This window comes from Choloepus didactylus, chromosome 13 (assembly GCF_015220235.1).
Source record: "Choloepus didactylus isolate mChoDid1 chromosome 13, mChoDid1.pri, whole genome shotgun sequence".
Taxonomy (NCBI): domain Eukaryota; kingdom Metazoa; phylum Chordata; class Mammalia; order Pilosa; family Megalonychidae; genus Choloepus; species Choloepus didactylus.
In genome coordinates, this window is record NC_051319.1 from 2,860,960 (window position 1) to 2,878,584 (window position 17,625).

Consider the following 17,625-nt stretch of genomic DNA (forward strand, 5'->3'; position numbering starts at 1 on the left):
AATCTGAATTAATTCCACAGTAGGACACTTCATCTATCTTGCAACGTAAAATAATAATAATATTATCACTTGGAAATTGCATGGAGCTATTGTCCAGGTTGACTTGTAATGGTACACTATGGATTTTTATTGCTCTAAAACTTCTCTGTGATATTATGCTGAAAGTCAGATTCAATCACAAAAGATAATCTATTGGGAAGAAAGGCCAATGATGTTTTTTAAAGGAACTGTGAATTCGGGGATACTTTGATTTCAAAGTAATTAATTCCGAGGGGAAACTTTCTGAGATGAAAAAGTGATTTGGCCATGAGAGCTTTCATAGTCATGAAGGGAAAAGGAAACACAATTCTTTTTATTAAATTGACATTGTTCAAGAAAAAGAACTAAAAAATGATTGATTGCAAATACAATGGAGGGGATAGAAGCATCTGTTTCAGGAATTAAAACAAAAGCTCTTCAACATATGGCACTAATTTGCATTTATGCCTATGTAATCTCACCTTTTCAAATAGCTATGTCTTTCTCAAGATGGGCTCCTCTGGGTATCAAGGTGGAGAAGAGAGCACAAGAGAGAACGCCTGTCTTCTCTGGCCTGTTTCCTTAAGGAAAAGGTGCTCAGTATCGATTCAGGGACTGGGGCAGGTGTATGTCTCTGGCTCCAATTCATGCACAATCAGCTGCAAACCAAAGAGTGAATGGAGTTAACTCTGGTGGACTTAATTAGAAACCCCCCTCCAAGTGTCCAGGCAGAAGACTTCAAAGTTTTAATCGAGGCTTCCTTCTCCCCATTTTGAATGCAAAATTGAAAACCAACTTTGACAAAGCACAAAAGGATAGGATTTGTAGAGGCCTGAATCTTCATACCAAAGTTAGTCAGACTCCAGCTTTAACAAAACTGCAGAGGACTGAACAGCCTGGTTCGTAGCATCAAATAAATCTGCTTTACTTGAGTGACTCATAAGGAAGAGTTGCAGCAGCATTTCTTCTGCCCCTCCTTACACTGCCATGGTGTGCCTGCCTTGAAGCATTCTTAACCACCAGGCAGCCACGCAAAGGGGGTGCTGGGGTGGGGGTGGGGGGTATTGAGCCTCTGCACTCTGCTCCAAACAGTTCACAGAATAAGAAAGGAGGAGAAATCCATTCTCAGAGAAGCCTAGATGTCCAATACCTGGGATAATAGGGGATGATGTTTCCTATGGATTTAACTTTCGAGAAAAATGTCCCATTTCTCTTTCAGGAAACACCAATTTTAAATCTGCATTCCCTCAACTTCCTGAAGAATGGGTTCTAACCCACGGCACTGTCTGCAGAGCTTCACTCTCGGCCTGGCCCTGCCTCAAGGCCACTTAGTTACTCAGCTCACAACCAGCCGCAGCCGTGACCTTGAGCATAATTCCAGGTTACGTCCTCATTGTTCTTATAAACATCTATCCTGTCTTCTCTTGGGAGAAACTACTCAACTTTCCATGACCCTGTGTCATAAATCTAATTTTTAAATTAAAGTTTTCTTAAAACAAAATGAACCAAAAATTTGTTCTCTGAACTAACTGGTTTCCTCCTTCTCTAGCCAGCTGCCTACTCACTACCTGAGGCAGAAATCTGACAAGAAATCCCAAGTGTCCAGGGCTAAATGTGAAGCTTTATCAACTCTAAACTGTTTTATTGGGATTATTTCTAAATTTTAAAGTAAGTATTTGTCTTTTCATTTTTTTAGCTCTACTGCTGGCACATCTGAATTTTCCTGACAGTAAAACTGTAAGTCTTGTTCCTTTGCTGGAACAAGAACTTCTATTTCACGTTCTGCTCTGTGGAAATACAAGAAACAGATTTAAAAGAATTTTCCTCCCTTAGAAATGGCTTAAATGAGTGGGTATTTTGAGTCTGTATAGACATAGCATAGAGTTCCTCTACTTTTTTCCTACTTGAAAAACTTCATATCAGTGTCTAATAAATTTTATAATACTGATTTCAGTTCAGATTTTGAAATCATGAAGCTTAACCCATATTCTAAATTTGAAAATTTGATTAATATATTCACTCCATCAACCAAATAGTAGATGAAAATATAAATTTCAGCTAAAATACAAACAACACCATTATGTCCAATTTATTTTTAAAAATTAAAAATAAAATGATTGCTAAAACAATTTCATTTCTCCAGCAAACTGTCCTTCTCAAAGAACAGCATTCCAAAAGGATGGGATAATTTAGAGAATATAAGATTAATTAAGGAGTGTTGGAGTTAGCTCTACATAACTATTCCTATCCTGGAAACTGCAATGGTTTGCATTAGAGTTAACATTAAATACATCCTGATTTGGTGGAGGCAGTCCAGATTTACCTCTTGTCATGGCATCCTTGTTTACTTAGCATTTGTCCCAGATTTTTTGTTTTTGTTTGTAAACAAAAGTAAAGTATTATTACTAATCATGACACTAAAACAAGCCAAGATGGGTTTGGTATACCTTCACTTTGCACTTCCATCTTCTGCTTCATCTAGGAGTATGTGAGAAGTATGTGTCCTGAACAGAGAGTGCTCACTTTTAAGTCATAGTTGAATTCAGAGATGACCAGCAAACATGGCTCTCTTTTCCTGACATTTAAGAAGCAATGCTATCTAACACTACCCTTTCACGGACAACAAGCAGGACACTCACTGATAAACCTAAGTGCTTGGGAACACAGCTTGCTCCTCCCACTCGGGGGGTTGGGGATAGGGGTGGGTGGGAGAAGTGAGCAGTACTTTTATCCCAGCTGGTCACTTGGTGTACCAGATCATCGTGCCCCAGGGCCTGTGCTGCAGACTGCAAAATGAGTGGGTCCTCCATGACGCCTGGCCTGAGGGTCAGTGGGAAATCTGGGAAATTATAGATTGGCGCAGGGAGTATGTCTAGAAAGTAGAGGCTGAACAATCCTGCCGTAGGGCATAGAGAGAAGATTATCAGCATGCTTTTGCTGCAGCGGTTCTCTACTTTGTTTAGTGCAAACCAACATTAATTTATTTTATTTTTTTGGTAACTTTTTTTTGTCTGCCATTAGTAATAATTTTTATATTGTTATTGAGATAAAATTCACCATTTTAACCATTTCAAAGTGTAGAATTCAGTGGTTTTTAGCGTATCCACAATGTTTTGCAACCATCACCACTATCTAATTTCAAAATATTTCCATTACCCCCAAAAGAAATCCCATACCTTTTGGCAGTCACTACTAATTTCCCTCTCACCCCATCCCTGGGAACCACCCACCTATCTTCTATTTTTATGGATTTGCCTATTCTGTACATTTCAGATATAAAAGGTTTCAGCAGCTTGTATCAGTATTTCATTCCTTCTTACGGCTGAATAATAGTCTCCTGTATGGATATACCACATTTTGTTTATCCATTCATTTGGGTTGTTTCCACTTTTTGGCTTTTATGAATAATGCTGAACATTTACATACAGGATTTTGTGTGTACATATGTGTTCGGTTCTCTTGGGTAAATACCTAGGAATAGAATTGCTGGGTTATATGGTAACTGTATGTTTAACTTTTTGAAGAACTGCTGAACTGTTTCCACTGTGGTTGTACCATTTCACATTCACACCAGCAGTGTATGAAGGTTCCAATTCCTCCACATTTTCTTCAACTCTTGTTATTGTCTCTGTTTTTGATTTAGCCATCCTAGGGGAGGTATGCAGTGCTATCTCATTTTGGTTTTGATTTACATTTCCCTAATGACTAATGATGTTGAGCATCTTTTTCATGTGCTTTTTGAACATTTGCATATCTTCTTTGGAGAAATGTCTATTTGAATCTTTTGCACATTTTTAAAAAATTAGGCTACTTATCTTTTTATTGTTAAGTTATGAGTTCATTATATATTCTGGATAGTAGACTGTTATGAGATACATGATTGCAAATATTTTCTCCCATTTTGTGAGTTGTCTTCACTTCTTCCATACTGTCCTTTGACACACAAGTGTTTTTAATTTTGATGAAGTGTAATCTATTTTTCCTCCTGTGCTTTTGGTGTCATACTTAAGAAACCATTGTCTAATTCAAGGTCACGAAGATGTATACCCATATTTCCTTCTAGGTGTTTTATACTTTTAGCTCTTACATTTAGATCTTTTATCTGTTTTGAGTTAAGTTTTATATATATTGTGAAGTAGGAGTCCAAGTTCATTCTTTTGCATGTGGATATCCAGTTGACCCAGCACCATTTGTTGAAAGACTATTTTTCTCCCAATGAATAGTATAGGCACCATTGTCAAAAATCAATTGACCATAAATATAAAGGTTTATTTCTGGACCCTCAATTCTATTCCATTGATCAATATGTATTCTTATGCCAGAACTTCACTGTTTGATTACGTGTACTTTGTAGTATGTTTTGAAATCAGAACATATTCTTTTTCATGATTGTTATGGCTATTCCAGGTTCCTTGAATTTTTGAGTGAATTTCATGATTGCTTGTTCCTTTCTGCAAAAATGTGGTTGGAATTTTGATAGGGATTATATTGAGTCTGCAGATCAATTTGCAGAGTACTGTCATCTTATCAATATTAAGTCTTTCTTTCCGTGAACACAGGGAGCCTTCCATTTATTTAGGTTATTTTTAACTTCTTCCAACAATGTTCTACAGTTTTCAGGGTAAAAGTCTTGCACATCCTTGGTTAAATTTATTCCTAAGTATTTTATTCTTTTTGATGCTATTGTAAATGGAATTTTCTTAATTTCATTTTCAGATTGTTCATAGTGTACGGAAATAAAACTAACTTTAGTATATTGATCTTGTATCCTGCAAATTTGCTTAACTCATGTATTAGCTGTAATTTTTTTTTCGTGGATTCTTTAGGGTTTTTACATACAGTATGCATCTGCAAACAGAAGTAGTTCTATTTCTTCCTTTCCAATTTGTATGCCTTTTATTTCATTTGTGTGTGTGTAATTGCCCTGTCTGGAACTTCCAGCACAATGCTGAATAAAAGCAGTAAGAGTGGACAACTATGTCTTGCTCCTGATCTTAGGGAAGGCTTTCAGTCTTTCACCATTGAATATAATGTTAGCTGTGGATTTTTCATAGATACCTTCTATTAGGTTGAAGAAGCTCCCTTCTATTCCTAGTCTGTGGTGTACTTTATCATGAAAGAGCGTTGGATTTTTTTTTTCTGTCTATTGAGATGATTGTGTTTTGTACTATGTTCTATTAAGTTGAGTATCACATTGATTGATGGTGTATGTTGAACCAAACTTGCATTCCTGGAGTAAACCCCACTTGGTAATGGTATATATTCCTATCGATATGCTGCTGGATTTAGTGTTCTGGTATTTTTTGTTGAAGAATTTTTTATCTATATTCATAAGGGATATTGCTCAGTAGTTTTGTTTACTTATGATGTCTTTGTCTGGCTTTGGTATGAGGGTAATGCTGGCTTCAAAGACTGAGTTAGGAAATGTTCTCTTCTCTTCTTATTTTGGAGGAGTTTGAGAAGGTTTGGGGTTGATTTTTCTTTAAACATTTGATAGAATTCACCAGTTAAGTTGTCTCTTCCTGTACTTTTCTTTGTTGGAAGTTTTTTATTACCAATAAAAAACTGTATTGGTTATTGGTCTATTCAGATTTTCTATTTATCCTTAGGGCAGTGTGATCATTTGTGTGTGTCTAGGAATTTGTCCATTTCTTCTAATTTGTTGGCATGCAATTGTTCATAGTATTCTCTTATACTCCATTTTACTTCTGGAAGCTCTGTAGTAATGTCCTAGCTTTCATTCCTGATGTTAATAATTTGAATCTTTTATATTTTTTTCTTGATCAGTCTAGCAAAAGGTTTGTCAAGTTTATTTATCTTTTCAAAGAACCAGCTTTTTGTTTTGTTGATTTTCTCTATTGTTGTTCCATTCTCTATATTACTTATCTCTGTTATAATCTTTATTAAAGCCTTCCTTCTTCTTCTTTGGATTTAGTTTGCTCTCCTTTTTCTAGTTTCTAAGATGGAGGGTTAGGTTATTCATTTGAGATCTTTATTCTTTTTAAATATAGGCATTTACATCTATAAATTTCCCTATGAGCACTGCTTTCATTGCATCCCATAAGGTTTGGAATGTTGTGTTTTTGTTTAGTTTTCTTCAAGGTATTTTATAATTTCTGTTTGTGCCTGCTTCTCTGACCCATCAGCTATGGAGATATGTGTTATTTAATTTCCATCTATTTGTGAGTTTTCCAAATTTTCTTCTGTTAATGATTTCCAATTTCATTCCATTGTGTTGGAGGAGATGTGTTGTATGATTTCAATCTTTTAAAATTCACTGAGGCCTAACATATGGTCTATCCTGGAGAATGTTCTATGCACATGTGTATTCTGTTGTTGCTGAATGGAGTGTTCTGCAGATGTCTGCTATATCCAGTTGGTTTATGGTGTTGTTAAAGTCTTCTATTTCCTTGCTGATTTTGTCTGGTTGTTACATCCATTTTCGAAAGTAGGATATTGAATTTTCCAACTCTTATTGAAGAACTTTCTATTTATCTTGTCAATTCTGTTAAGTTTTCATGCTTTTATGGGCTTTGTTGCAAGAAGCATATAAATTTATAATTGCTTTATCTTCTTAATGGATTGACCCTTTTATCATTAATATAATATGCTTCTTTGTCTTTAGTAACAATTTTTGCCTTAAAATAACAATTTGTGCCTAAAAGTCAGTTTTATCTGATATTAATATTACTACTCGAGCTCATTTATGTTACTGTTTCCATGGGATATCTTTTCCATCCTTTTATTTTTAATCTATTTGTGTCTTTAAATCTAAAGTGAATCTTGTAGACAGCATAGAATTGGATCATTTTTAACCCATTCTGTGACTAGCTACCTTTTAATTAGGGAGCTTAATCCATTTACATTTAATGTAATCACTGATAAAGAAGGGCTTCTTTCTACCATTTTACTATTTATTTTCTAGATGTCATCTCTTTTTTGATTCCCAGTTCTCTATTACTGCCTTCTTTTTTTGCTAAATAGATATTTTCTGGCATACCAAATTTAATTCCTTAGTCATATATTTTTGAGTTATTTTCTTAGTGGATGTCCTGGGGATTAATATTAACACCTTAATTTAGAACAATCTAGTTCAGACTAATACCAAATTAATTTCAACAGTAAACTTTGCTCTTATATAGCTCCCCTTTCTTCTATTATTGTCACAAATTACATCATTATAAATTTTATGCCCATCAACATAGGTTTATAATTATTGTTTTACACAGTTTCCTTTTTAAGTCAGATAGAGAAAAAAGAGGAGTTACAAGTAAAAAAAATACATTAATGCTCTCTTTTATGTTTATGTATGAAGTTACCTTGACCAGTGTTCCTCATTTCTTCATGTGGATTCAAGTTTTTCTAGCGTCTTTATTTCAGCCTGAAGGACTCCCTTTAGCATTTCTTGTGGGACAGGTCTTCTACAGATGAACTCTCTCAGTTTTTGTTTATCTGAAATGTCTTAATTTCTCCTTCATTTTTTGAAGGATAGGTTTGCTGGATATAGAATTCTTGGTTGACAATTCTATTTCTTTCATCATTTTTAATGTCTTCGCACTGTGTTCTGGTCTCCCTGGTTTCTGAGGACAAATAAGCCATTAATCTTATTGAGGTTCCTTTGTATGTAATGAGTTACTTCTCACTTGTTGTTTTCCAGATTCTTTCTTTGTCATTGGTTTTCAGAAGTTTGATTATGATGTGTCTAGGTGTGGATATCTTTGAGTTTACCTGCCTGGAATTCATTGAGCTTCTTGGATGTGGAGATAAATGTTTTAACTCAAAATTGGGAAGATTTTGTCCATTGTGTCTTCTAATATTTTTTCTACCCCTTTTTCTCTCTCCTCTCCTTCTGAGACTCTGATTATGTATGTATTGGTATGCTTGATGGTGTCCCACAGGTCTCCGAGGCTCTCTTCATTTCATTTCATTCTTATTAATGTCTGTTCCTCAGACTGGCTAATCTCAATTTACTTAACTTCAAGTTTGCTGATTCTTTCTACCGTCTACTCATATCTGCTGCTGAGCCCCTCTAGTGAATTTTTAAAATTTCTGTTCTTGTACTTGTCATCTTTAGAATTTCTATTTGATTCCTTTTTATAATTTCCAGCTCTTTATTGGTATTATCTACTGGGAAAGACATTATTCTCATGCTTTTATTTAATTCTTTAGCCATGGTTTCCTTTAGTTCTTTGAACATATTTAAAATAACTGATTTAGTCTTTGTCTCATAGGCCCAGTGACTGGGCTTCCTGAGTGAGTTTCTATTGATTGTTTCTGTTCTGTGTACAGGCCATACTTTCTTGATTATTTGCATATCTAGTAAATTTTGTTGAAAATTAGACATTTTGAATATTGTAATGTGACAATTCAGGAAATCAGATCCTGTCCCCAACAGGGTTTGTGGTTGCTACTTTTGCTGTAGTAGATGTTGGTTTAGTGACTTTTCTGAGCTAATTTTGTGAAGTCTGTATTCTTTGTCATGTGTGGCCACTGAAGTCTCTGTTACTAGCTTATTGTTCAGCTAATGATTAGACAGCAATTTCTTCAATTTCTGGAACCAAAAAATCTCCCATTCTTCACAGAGGGGCTCTGTTTGTGTATTGGGATGCAACTTCAGTAATCAGCCAGGAAGTTTGCAATACTGCCCTAGCCTTCATTTCCTTCTGCAGAACCTCAAGCTCAGCCAAAGGTGAGAGTTTAGGGCCTTCTCCAGTATTCTCTAAGCATGCACCCAGCCTGGGCATGTGCATGATCTCTAGATTCCCAGGAATATGTCAGATCTTTCCAAAGCCCTTATTCCCAAAAGTACCTCACCCCTCAACTTTTCTTCCCAGACTTTTTGGGTCATCTATCATTTGTCTCAACTGTTTTCTATTGCCTCAGGCAGCAGGACCTAAAATATTTGCCTATGAATGTTTTCAACAGAGACACCCTTCTCTTGTATAACACAAGGGAGAAGTTTCAGTCAGGTGAGATAAAGACAAGTGTTTTGAGTGGTTCTTCCAGGGAGCCAACAGACAGATACAGTAAGGACAATTTGCACATTAAGTCCATTCTACTCCCTCCTCTACTGGTACTGGGAATGTAGGCTGTTATTTTCAAGGCCACCAAGAGCTGGGAAATGGGGCATGGGACCACAATAAGTTAAAATGCCACAAATCTCATGTTCTTAGTGAGATTCAGCCATATTTCTTGAATAAGTGTTCCCTAGGCTGCTGAAAGCTTTTGGTTAGTTTACAGAATTCCAAAAAAGTTTCTTCTGTTTTTTTCAGTTTTTCTTTGTTGCCTTTTTGGAGGGGTAGGCTTTGGATTTCTTTATTCCCCTTTTCTCTTTCAGCAATGGGCTTTTAAAAAGCACATACTTAATGAAAAATTAACAACTGTTTTTTCATTTTGGAAGAAAATTGATGGTGAATGTATAGTCTGAGCAAAACATTTTTCAAGTTTACCATTCACCATGGAGGCAGTGATGACATTTCTGACTTCTTGAAAACAGGAGATACAAATTTGCTAAAGTATCAACATATACTTTAAAAGTTACTAGTCATTTTTAAAAATATTTTTAATAAACATATAATGTCAGTTTGTAACCTTTTTTGGTGGAGGACAGAAGTATTTAATCACAAACTTTACAACTTTCACATACATAAGATTTTTGAACATGGTTTAAAAGATACATTCTTCAGCTCACACATAGGGTTCTTTGTGCATTGATTTTTTTGGTTATAAAATTTTATACAAAAAAAAAAAAAAAAACCACAAGTACAACTTGAAAAGAAAACTTAAATAAAACTAAACAAGTATATAAAACATTCCAAAGAAAATCAATTAATAAAGAAAACCTTATCAACTTGTTTAAAATTATTTGTCTTTTAGATAGATGAGGCTTTATTTCTTAGACTTAAAATAGCGATCTCCATTACACTTAATTAGGCTATGAAATATTAAATATTATTTTTAAAAGGCAGCATAGGCAAACAGATTCTCAAACTCAAGAATTATTAAATACTCGCAATGCAAACAACAAAATTTTTGCTTAACTTTTGTGCAAAATCTTTGTTCAAAATCACAAATCCATCTAAAATCCAACTGAAATCATCTAATCAAACACCCCAACCAAATACCTTAGCTTCTGATGTTATATAAAGAGAAAATTAAAATCCTATTTATGTACAAGGCTTTGTACACAAAAGGATTTTTATCAATTTATTTTTATATTAATTTTTTTTAGTGTTCCTTTGGTAATTTTTTATTTTGAAATAATTTCCAACTCACAGAAAAGTTGCAAAACTAACCTAAGGAACTACTTAACAACCTATACCCAGTGTGCCAGTTTGAATGTATTATGTCCCCCCAAATGCCATTATCTTTGATGTAATCTTGTGGGGGCAGACCCATCAGTGTTAATTAGATTGTAATTCTTTGAGTGTTTCCATACAGATGTGCCCCACCCAACTGTGGGTGATGACTCTGATTGGATAATTTCCATGGAGGTTTTGGCCCACCCATTCAGGGTGGGTCTGAATTAAATTACTGGAGCACTATATAAGCTCAGACAGAGGGAGCAAGCTTGCTACAGCCAGGAGGGACACTTTGAAGAATGCACAGGAGCTGAGAGTAGCTGCAGACAGTTTGAAGACGGCTGTTGAAAGCAGACTTTTGCTCTGGAGAAGCCAAGGGAGGAAAAATGCCCCAAGAGCAACTAAGAGTGACATTTTTGAGGACCAGCAGCCTAGAAAGGAACATCCTTGGAGAAAGCCATTTTGAAACCAGAACTCTGGAGCAGACACCAGCCATATGACTTCCCAGCTAACAGAGGTTTTCTGGATGCCATTGGCCATCCTCCAGTGAAGGTACCCGATTGCTGATGACCTTGGATGCTTTATGTCCTTAAGACTGTAACTGTGTAACCAAATAAACCCCCTTTTCTAAAAGCCAATCCATTTCTGGTGTTTTGCATTCCGGCAGCATTAGCGAACTAGAACACCCAGATTCACCTACTAATTACATTATGTCCCATATGCTTTATCATTCATATTCTCTCTCTTTTCAACCTTTTTTTATTAGAGAAATTGTGGGTTTACAGAACAATCATGCACAAAATAGAGGATTCCCATAACCACTCTACCACCAACACCTTGCACTGGTGTGGAACATTTGTTACAAATGTTGATACAACTTTTTTATGTGTACTATACATTTTTTTTTTAACCATAGTAGCCAGCATTTATTGAGAGATCCTATGTTCTAGGAACTGTGTGAAGCAATTTACAAGGATTACCTCATTAAAACACCTACTACATAGGCCTGGGAAATATGTCTTCTTCTTATTATTATTATTCTTATTTAATTAGTGAAGCTGTTGGTTTACAGAAAAGTCATGTAAAAAATACAGCATTCCCATATACTCTCCTATTGTTGACACTTTGTATTAGTGTGGTACCTTTGTTACAACTAATGAAAGAATAATAAAATATTACTATTAACTATAGTCCATAGTTTACATTAGGTGTATTTTTCCCATATGCTACCTTGTGATTAACACTTTGTACTAGTGTGGTAGATTTGTTATAATTCATTAAAGAGCATTCTTTCACTTTTACTATTAACCACATTCATCATCCACAACAGGGTTCACTGTATGCAGTCCCATATATTATCTTCTAACTTTCATTCTAGTAACATACATGACCCAAAATTCCCCTTTCAACCATTCACATGCATAATTCAGCACTGTTAATTGCACTTACAATAATGTGCTATCATCACTGCTAGCCATTTCCAAACATTTACAATCAACCTAAATAGAAATTCTGTACAAATTAGGCATCAGCTCCGCATTCTCTACACCCATTCTATGCCATGGTAACCTATATTCTAGAATCTAACTTTATGAATTTGCTTATTATAATTAGTTCATGTCAGTGAAATCATACAATATTTGTCTTTTTGTGTCTGGCTTATTTCACTCAGCATAATGTCCTCAAGGTATATCCATATTGTCACATATATCAGAACTTCATCCTTTACACAGCCGAATAATATTCCATTGTATGTATATACTGTTTTGTTTATCCATTCATTGGTTGATGGACATTCGGGTTGCTTCCATCTTTTGGCAATTGTGAATAATGCTTCTATGGGCATAGTTGTGCAAATCTCTGTTTGAGTGCCTGCTTTTGTTCTTCTGTGTATATACCGAGTTGCAGAACTGCAAGGTCATATGGTAATCCTAAATTTATTTTCCTGATGTACTGCCAACTGTCTTCCACAGAGGCTGCACCATTTTACATTCCCAGCAGCAATTAATGTTTCCATTTCTTCACATCCTCTCCAATACTTGTAATTTTCTATTTTTTAAATAGTAGCCATTCTAGTAGGTGTGAAATGGTCTCTCACTGTGGTTTTGATTTGCATTTCCCTAATCGCTAGTCATCTTGAGCATCTTTTCGTGTGCTTTCAGCCATTTGAATACCCTCTTTGGAGAAATGTCTATTCAAGCCTTTTACCCATTTTTAAATTGTATTGCTTGTCTTTTTATTGTTTAGTTGTAGGATTTATTTATATGTTCTGGATATTAAACACTTATTGTATATGTAGTTTCCAAATATTTTGTTCCATTGTGTAGGCTGTCTTTTCACTTTTGTGACAAAGTCCTTAGATACACAAAAGTTTTTAATTTTGAGTAGCTCCCATTTATCTATTTTTCTTTCATTGCTTGTACTTCAGATGTAAAGTTTAAGAAACCATTTGCCTATCACAAGATCTTGAAGATGCTTCCTTACATTTTCTTCTAGGAGTTGAATGGTCTTGGTTCTTATATTTAGGCCTTTGATCCATTTTAAGTTAGTTTTTGTATAAGGTATGAGATGGGGTCCTTTTGCATTCCTTTGCATATGGATATCTAGTCTCCCAATACCATTTGTTGAAGAGGCTATTCTTTCCAAATTGAGAGGACTTGGCAGCCTTGTCAAAAATCTATTGGCCATAGATGTGAGGGTCTATTTCTGAACTCTCAATTCAATTCCATTGATAAATATATCTATCTTTATGCCAGTACCATGCTATTTTGACCACTGTAGCTTTGTAATATGCTTTAAAGTGAGGAGGATGTATGAGTCCTCCAACTTTATTCTTCTTTTTCAAGATGTTTTTGGTTATTTGGGGCCCCTCACCCTTGCATATTAATTTGATGACTGGATTTTCCATTTCTGCAAAGTAGGCTGTTGGAATTTTGATTGCATTGAATCTGTACATCATTTTGGGTAGAATTGACTTCTTTTTGTTTGTTTGTTTGTTTGTTTGTTTGTTTCACTTTTATTGAGATTATTCAGATACCATACAATTATCCAAAGATCCAAACTGTACAATCACTTGCCCCTGGGTACCCTCATACAGCTGTGCATCCATCACACTTAATTTTTGTTCAATTTTTAGAAACTTTTCATTACTCCAGACAAGAAATAAAGTGAAAGATGAAAAAAAAAAAAAGAAAAGAAAAGGAAACTCTAATCCTCCCCTATCCCTAACCAACCCCCCTCAATTGTTGACTCATAGTATTGATATAGTACATTTGTTGCTGTTTATGAAAAAATGTTGAAATACTACTAACTGTAGTATATAGTTTGTAATAGGTATATAGTTCTTCCCTATATGCCCCTCTATTATTAACTTCTAATTGTATTGTCATACATTTGTTCTGGTTCATGGAAGTGATTTCTAGTATTTATACAGTTGATCATGGACATTGCCCACCATAGGATTCAGTTTTATACATTCCCATCTTTTGACCTCCAACTTCCCTTCTGGTAACATATATGACTCTGAGCTTCCCCTTTCCACCTCATTCACACACCATTCGGCGCTGTTAGTTATTCTCACATCTTGCTACCAACAGCCCTGTTCATTTCCAAACATTTAAGTTCATCCTAATTGAACATTCTGCTCATACTAAGCAACCACTCCCCATTCTTAAGCCTCGTCCTATATCTTGGTACCTTATATTTCATGTCTATGAGTTTACATATTATAATTAGTTCCTATCAGTGAGACCCTGCAATAATTGTCCTAATGTGTCTGGCTTATTTCACTCAGTATATTGCCCTCGAGGTTTTGTCATCAACCCATTTTTTTTTAATATGGTTTTGTTCACTCACAATACATTCCATCCCAAGTAAATAATTGACGGTTTTCTGCATGGTCATACATTTATGTGTTCACCACCTTCACCATTATCTATATAAGAGCATCTACATTTCTTCCACAAGGCAGGAGGGAGAGTCAAAGAAGGTAGAGAGGCAAAAGAAAGAGGAAAAAAAAAAGACAGCTAGGAAGCAGCAAAAGGAAAAATAACCTTAAATCAAAGTAGAATAAAGAATTAGACAATACCACCAATGTCAAGTGTCTAACATGCCTCCCCTATCCCCCCCCTCTTATCTGCATTCAGCTTGGTATATCACCTTTGTTACATTAAAGGAAGCATAATACAATGATTCTATTAGTTACAGTCTCTAGTTTATGCTGATTGCATCCCTCCCCCAGTGCCTCCCCATTTTTAACACCTTGCAAGGTTGACATTTGCTTGTTCTCCCTCGTAAAAGAACATATTTGTACATTTTATCACAATTGTTGAATACTCTAGATTTCACCAAGTTACACAGTCCCAGTCTTTATCTTTCCTCCTTTCTTGTGGTGTCTCACATGCTCCCCACTTTCCTCTCTCAACCGTATTCATAGTTACCTTTGTTCAGTGTACTTACATTGTTGTGCTACCATCTCCCCAAATTGTGTTCCAAACCATGCACTCCTGTCTTCTATCACCCTGTAGTGCTCCCTTTAGTATTTCCTGTAGGGCAGGTGTCTTGTTCACAAAGTCTCTCATTGTCTGTTTGTCAGAAAATATTTTGAGCTCTTCCTCATATTTGAAGGACAGCTTTGCTGGATACAGGATTCTTGGTTGGCAGTTTTTCTCTTTCAGTATCTTAAATATATCACACCACTTCCTTCTTGCATCCATGGTTTCTGCTGAGAGATCCGCACATAGTCTTATTAAGCTTCCTTTGTATGTAATGGATCGCTTTTCTCTTGCTGCTTTCAGGATTCTCTCTTTGTCTTTGACATTTGATAATCTGATTATTAAGTGTCTTGGCGTAGGTCTATTCATATCTCTTCTGTTTGGAGTACACTGTGCTTCTTGGATCTGTAATTTTATGTCTTTCATAAGAGATGGGAAATTTTCATTAATTATTTCCTCTATTATTGCTTCTGCCCCCTTTCCCTTCTCTTCTCCTTCTGGGACACCAATGATATGTACATTATTGTACTTTGTTTCATCCTTGAGTTTCTGGAGACGTTGCTCATATTTTTTCATTCTTTTCTCCATCTGCTCCTTTGCTTGTAGGCTTTCAGGTGTTTTGTTCTCCAGTTCCTGAGTGTTTTCTTCTGTCTCTTGAGATCTGCTGTTGTATGTTTCCATTGTGTCTTTCATCTCTTGTGTTGTGCCTTTCATTTCCATAGATTCTACTAGTTGTTTTTTTGAACTTTTGATTTCTGCCGTATACATGCCCAGTGCTTCCTTTATAGCCTCTATCTCTTTTGCTATATCTTCTCTAAACTTTTTGATTTGATTTAGCATTAGTTGTTTAAATTCCTGTATCTCAGTTGAAGTGTACGTTTGTTCCTTTGACTGGGCCATAACTTTGTATTTCTTAGTGTAGGTTGTAATTTTCTGTTGTCTAGGAATGGTTTCCTTGGTTATCCAACTCAGGTTTTCCCTGACCAGAACAGGCTCAGGTCCCAGAGGGAAGAAATATTCAGTATCTGGTTTCCCTGAGGGTGTGTCTTAGAAAATTGCTCCACCCTTTGATGCCTCAGGTCACTGTGCTTTTCTGCCCAGCAGGTGATGCCTGTTAGCCTATAATTCTTGACTGGTGTGGGGAGGTATGGCCGTGTTCCCCCAGGCTCTGGGGTCTGGTTCTGAATGGAAAGGGCCCCACCCCTTTCCTCCTAGAGAAGACAGAGCTCCCAGGTAGAGGTCATTAGCATTTCAATGGTCTCTCTCTCTGCTTGTGGTGTCTCCACCCTTCCCAGAGTCACAGCCCTGGAAACTGAAAATGACTGGGGCTTTCTCCAGTGAGCCAAAAAAGAAACAGATAGTCCCCTTCAGACCCAGTCCAAGGCGACCCTCTGGCTCTCCCAGGTCAGTCGTCACCCAAAGACTCTGTCTGTTTTTTGGGGATGCATACCTGTAGTGAGCAGTTCACACTCGCTACTTAAAACCCCAGTTGGAGCTCAGCTGAGCTATATTCGCTTGCTGGGAGAGAGCTTCTCTGTGGCACCACGAGGCTTTGCAGCTCGGGCTATGGGGGAGGGGGGGTCCCACGACTTGGTTCCGCAGGTTTTACTTACAGATTTTGTGCTGTGTTCTCGGGCATTCCTCCCAATTCAGGTCAGTGTATGATGAGTGGATGGTCTCGTTTGTCCCCCTGCAGTTATTCTGGATTATTTACTAGTTGTTTCTGGTTTTTTGCAGTTGTTCCAGGGGGACTACTTAGCTTCCACTCTTCTCTATGCCGCCATCTTGCCCCTCCTCCTAGAATTGACTTCTTAATGATATTTAGTCTTCCAATCATGAACACAGAATGTCCTTCCATTTCTTTAGGTCTTCTTTGATTTCTTTTAGCAATGTTTTGTAGTTTTCTGTGTACAAGTACTTTAGATCCTTTGTTAAATTTATTCTTTGATATTTGATTCTTTTAGTGGCTACTGTAAATGGAATCTTTTTCTAGATTTCCTCCTCAAGTGCTCATTACTGGTGTACAGAAACACTACTGATTTTTGTATATTGATCTTGTATCCCACCATTTTGCTGAACTTGTTAGCTCTAGTAGCTTTGTTGTAGATTTTTTGGGACTTTCTATATATAGGAACATGTCATCTGCAAATAATGCTTTGGCTAGAACTTCCAGTACATTGTGAACAACAGTGCTGACAGTGGCCATTCTTGTCTTGTAACACCCACCCCCCACCCCCTTTTCTTCCTGTGAGGCTTTTCTGCCTCCTGCTTCTTCCCTGTTAGTTTATCCCACACCAGGGAGCCAGATGGGGTCAATCAGAAAGGTGAGTCACTTCATAAAATATGTTTTGCATTTAGGTGGTCCAACAGAAACTGGATTGAGTGAGTACACAACAGTTCTTGCCAGCAGTTCTACCTTTTTCTCCCCCTGGATGCCCTTTTGTATGCAGCACTTGTCAGTGGCTTGTGTTCTGCCCTGAGTCTCTGTGGACTTGGTTTCCTGTGTCTGCATATTCATGGGGTTCTAACTCACTGCTGTCAGTGGCTCTATGGTCTCTGTCCAGTGTGGGAGGAACTGGGCCACTGCCTCTGAGGGACTCCCAACCTGCTCAGGACCACGTATGGGGAGGAGGATGGACCAGTGGTCTGGGATGGAAATTTCCTACTTGATACTTTTCTTTCTTCAATTCAGCATTTGTGGAGTCCTTCTCCAGTCTCTATTGTCCACCAGAGTTCTAAGCAGGTGGGATTTGTCCTTTTCTTCACTAAATCTCTAGGCAGGCCTTTTCAGGGAATGTCTTACATCACCAGGT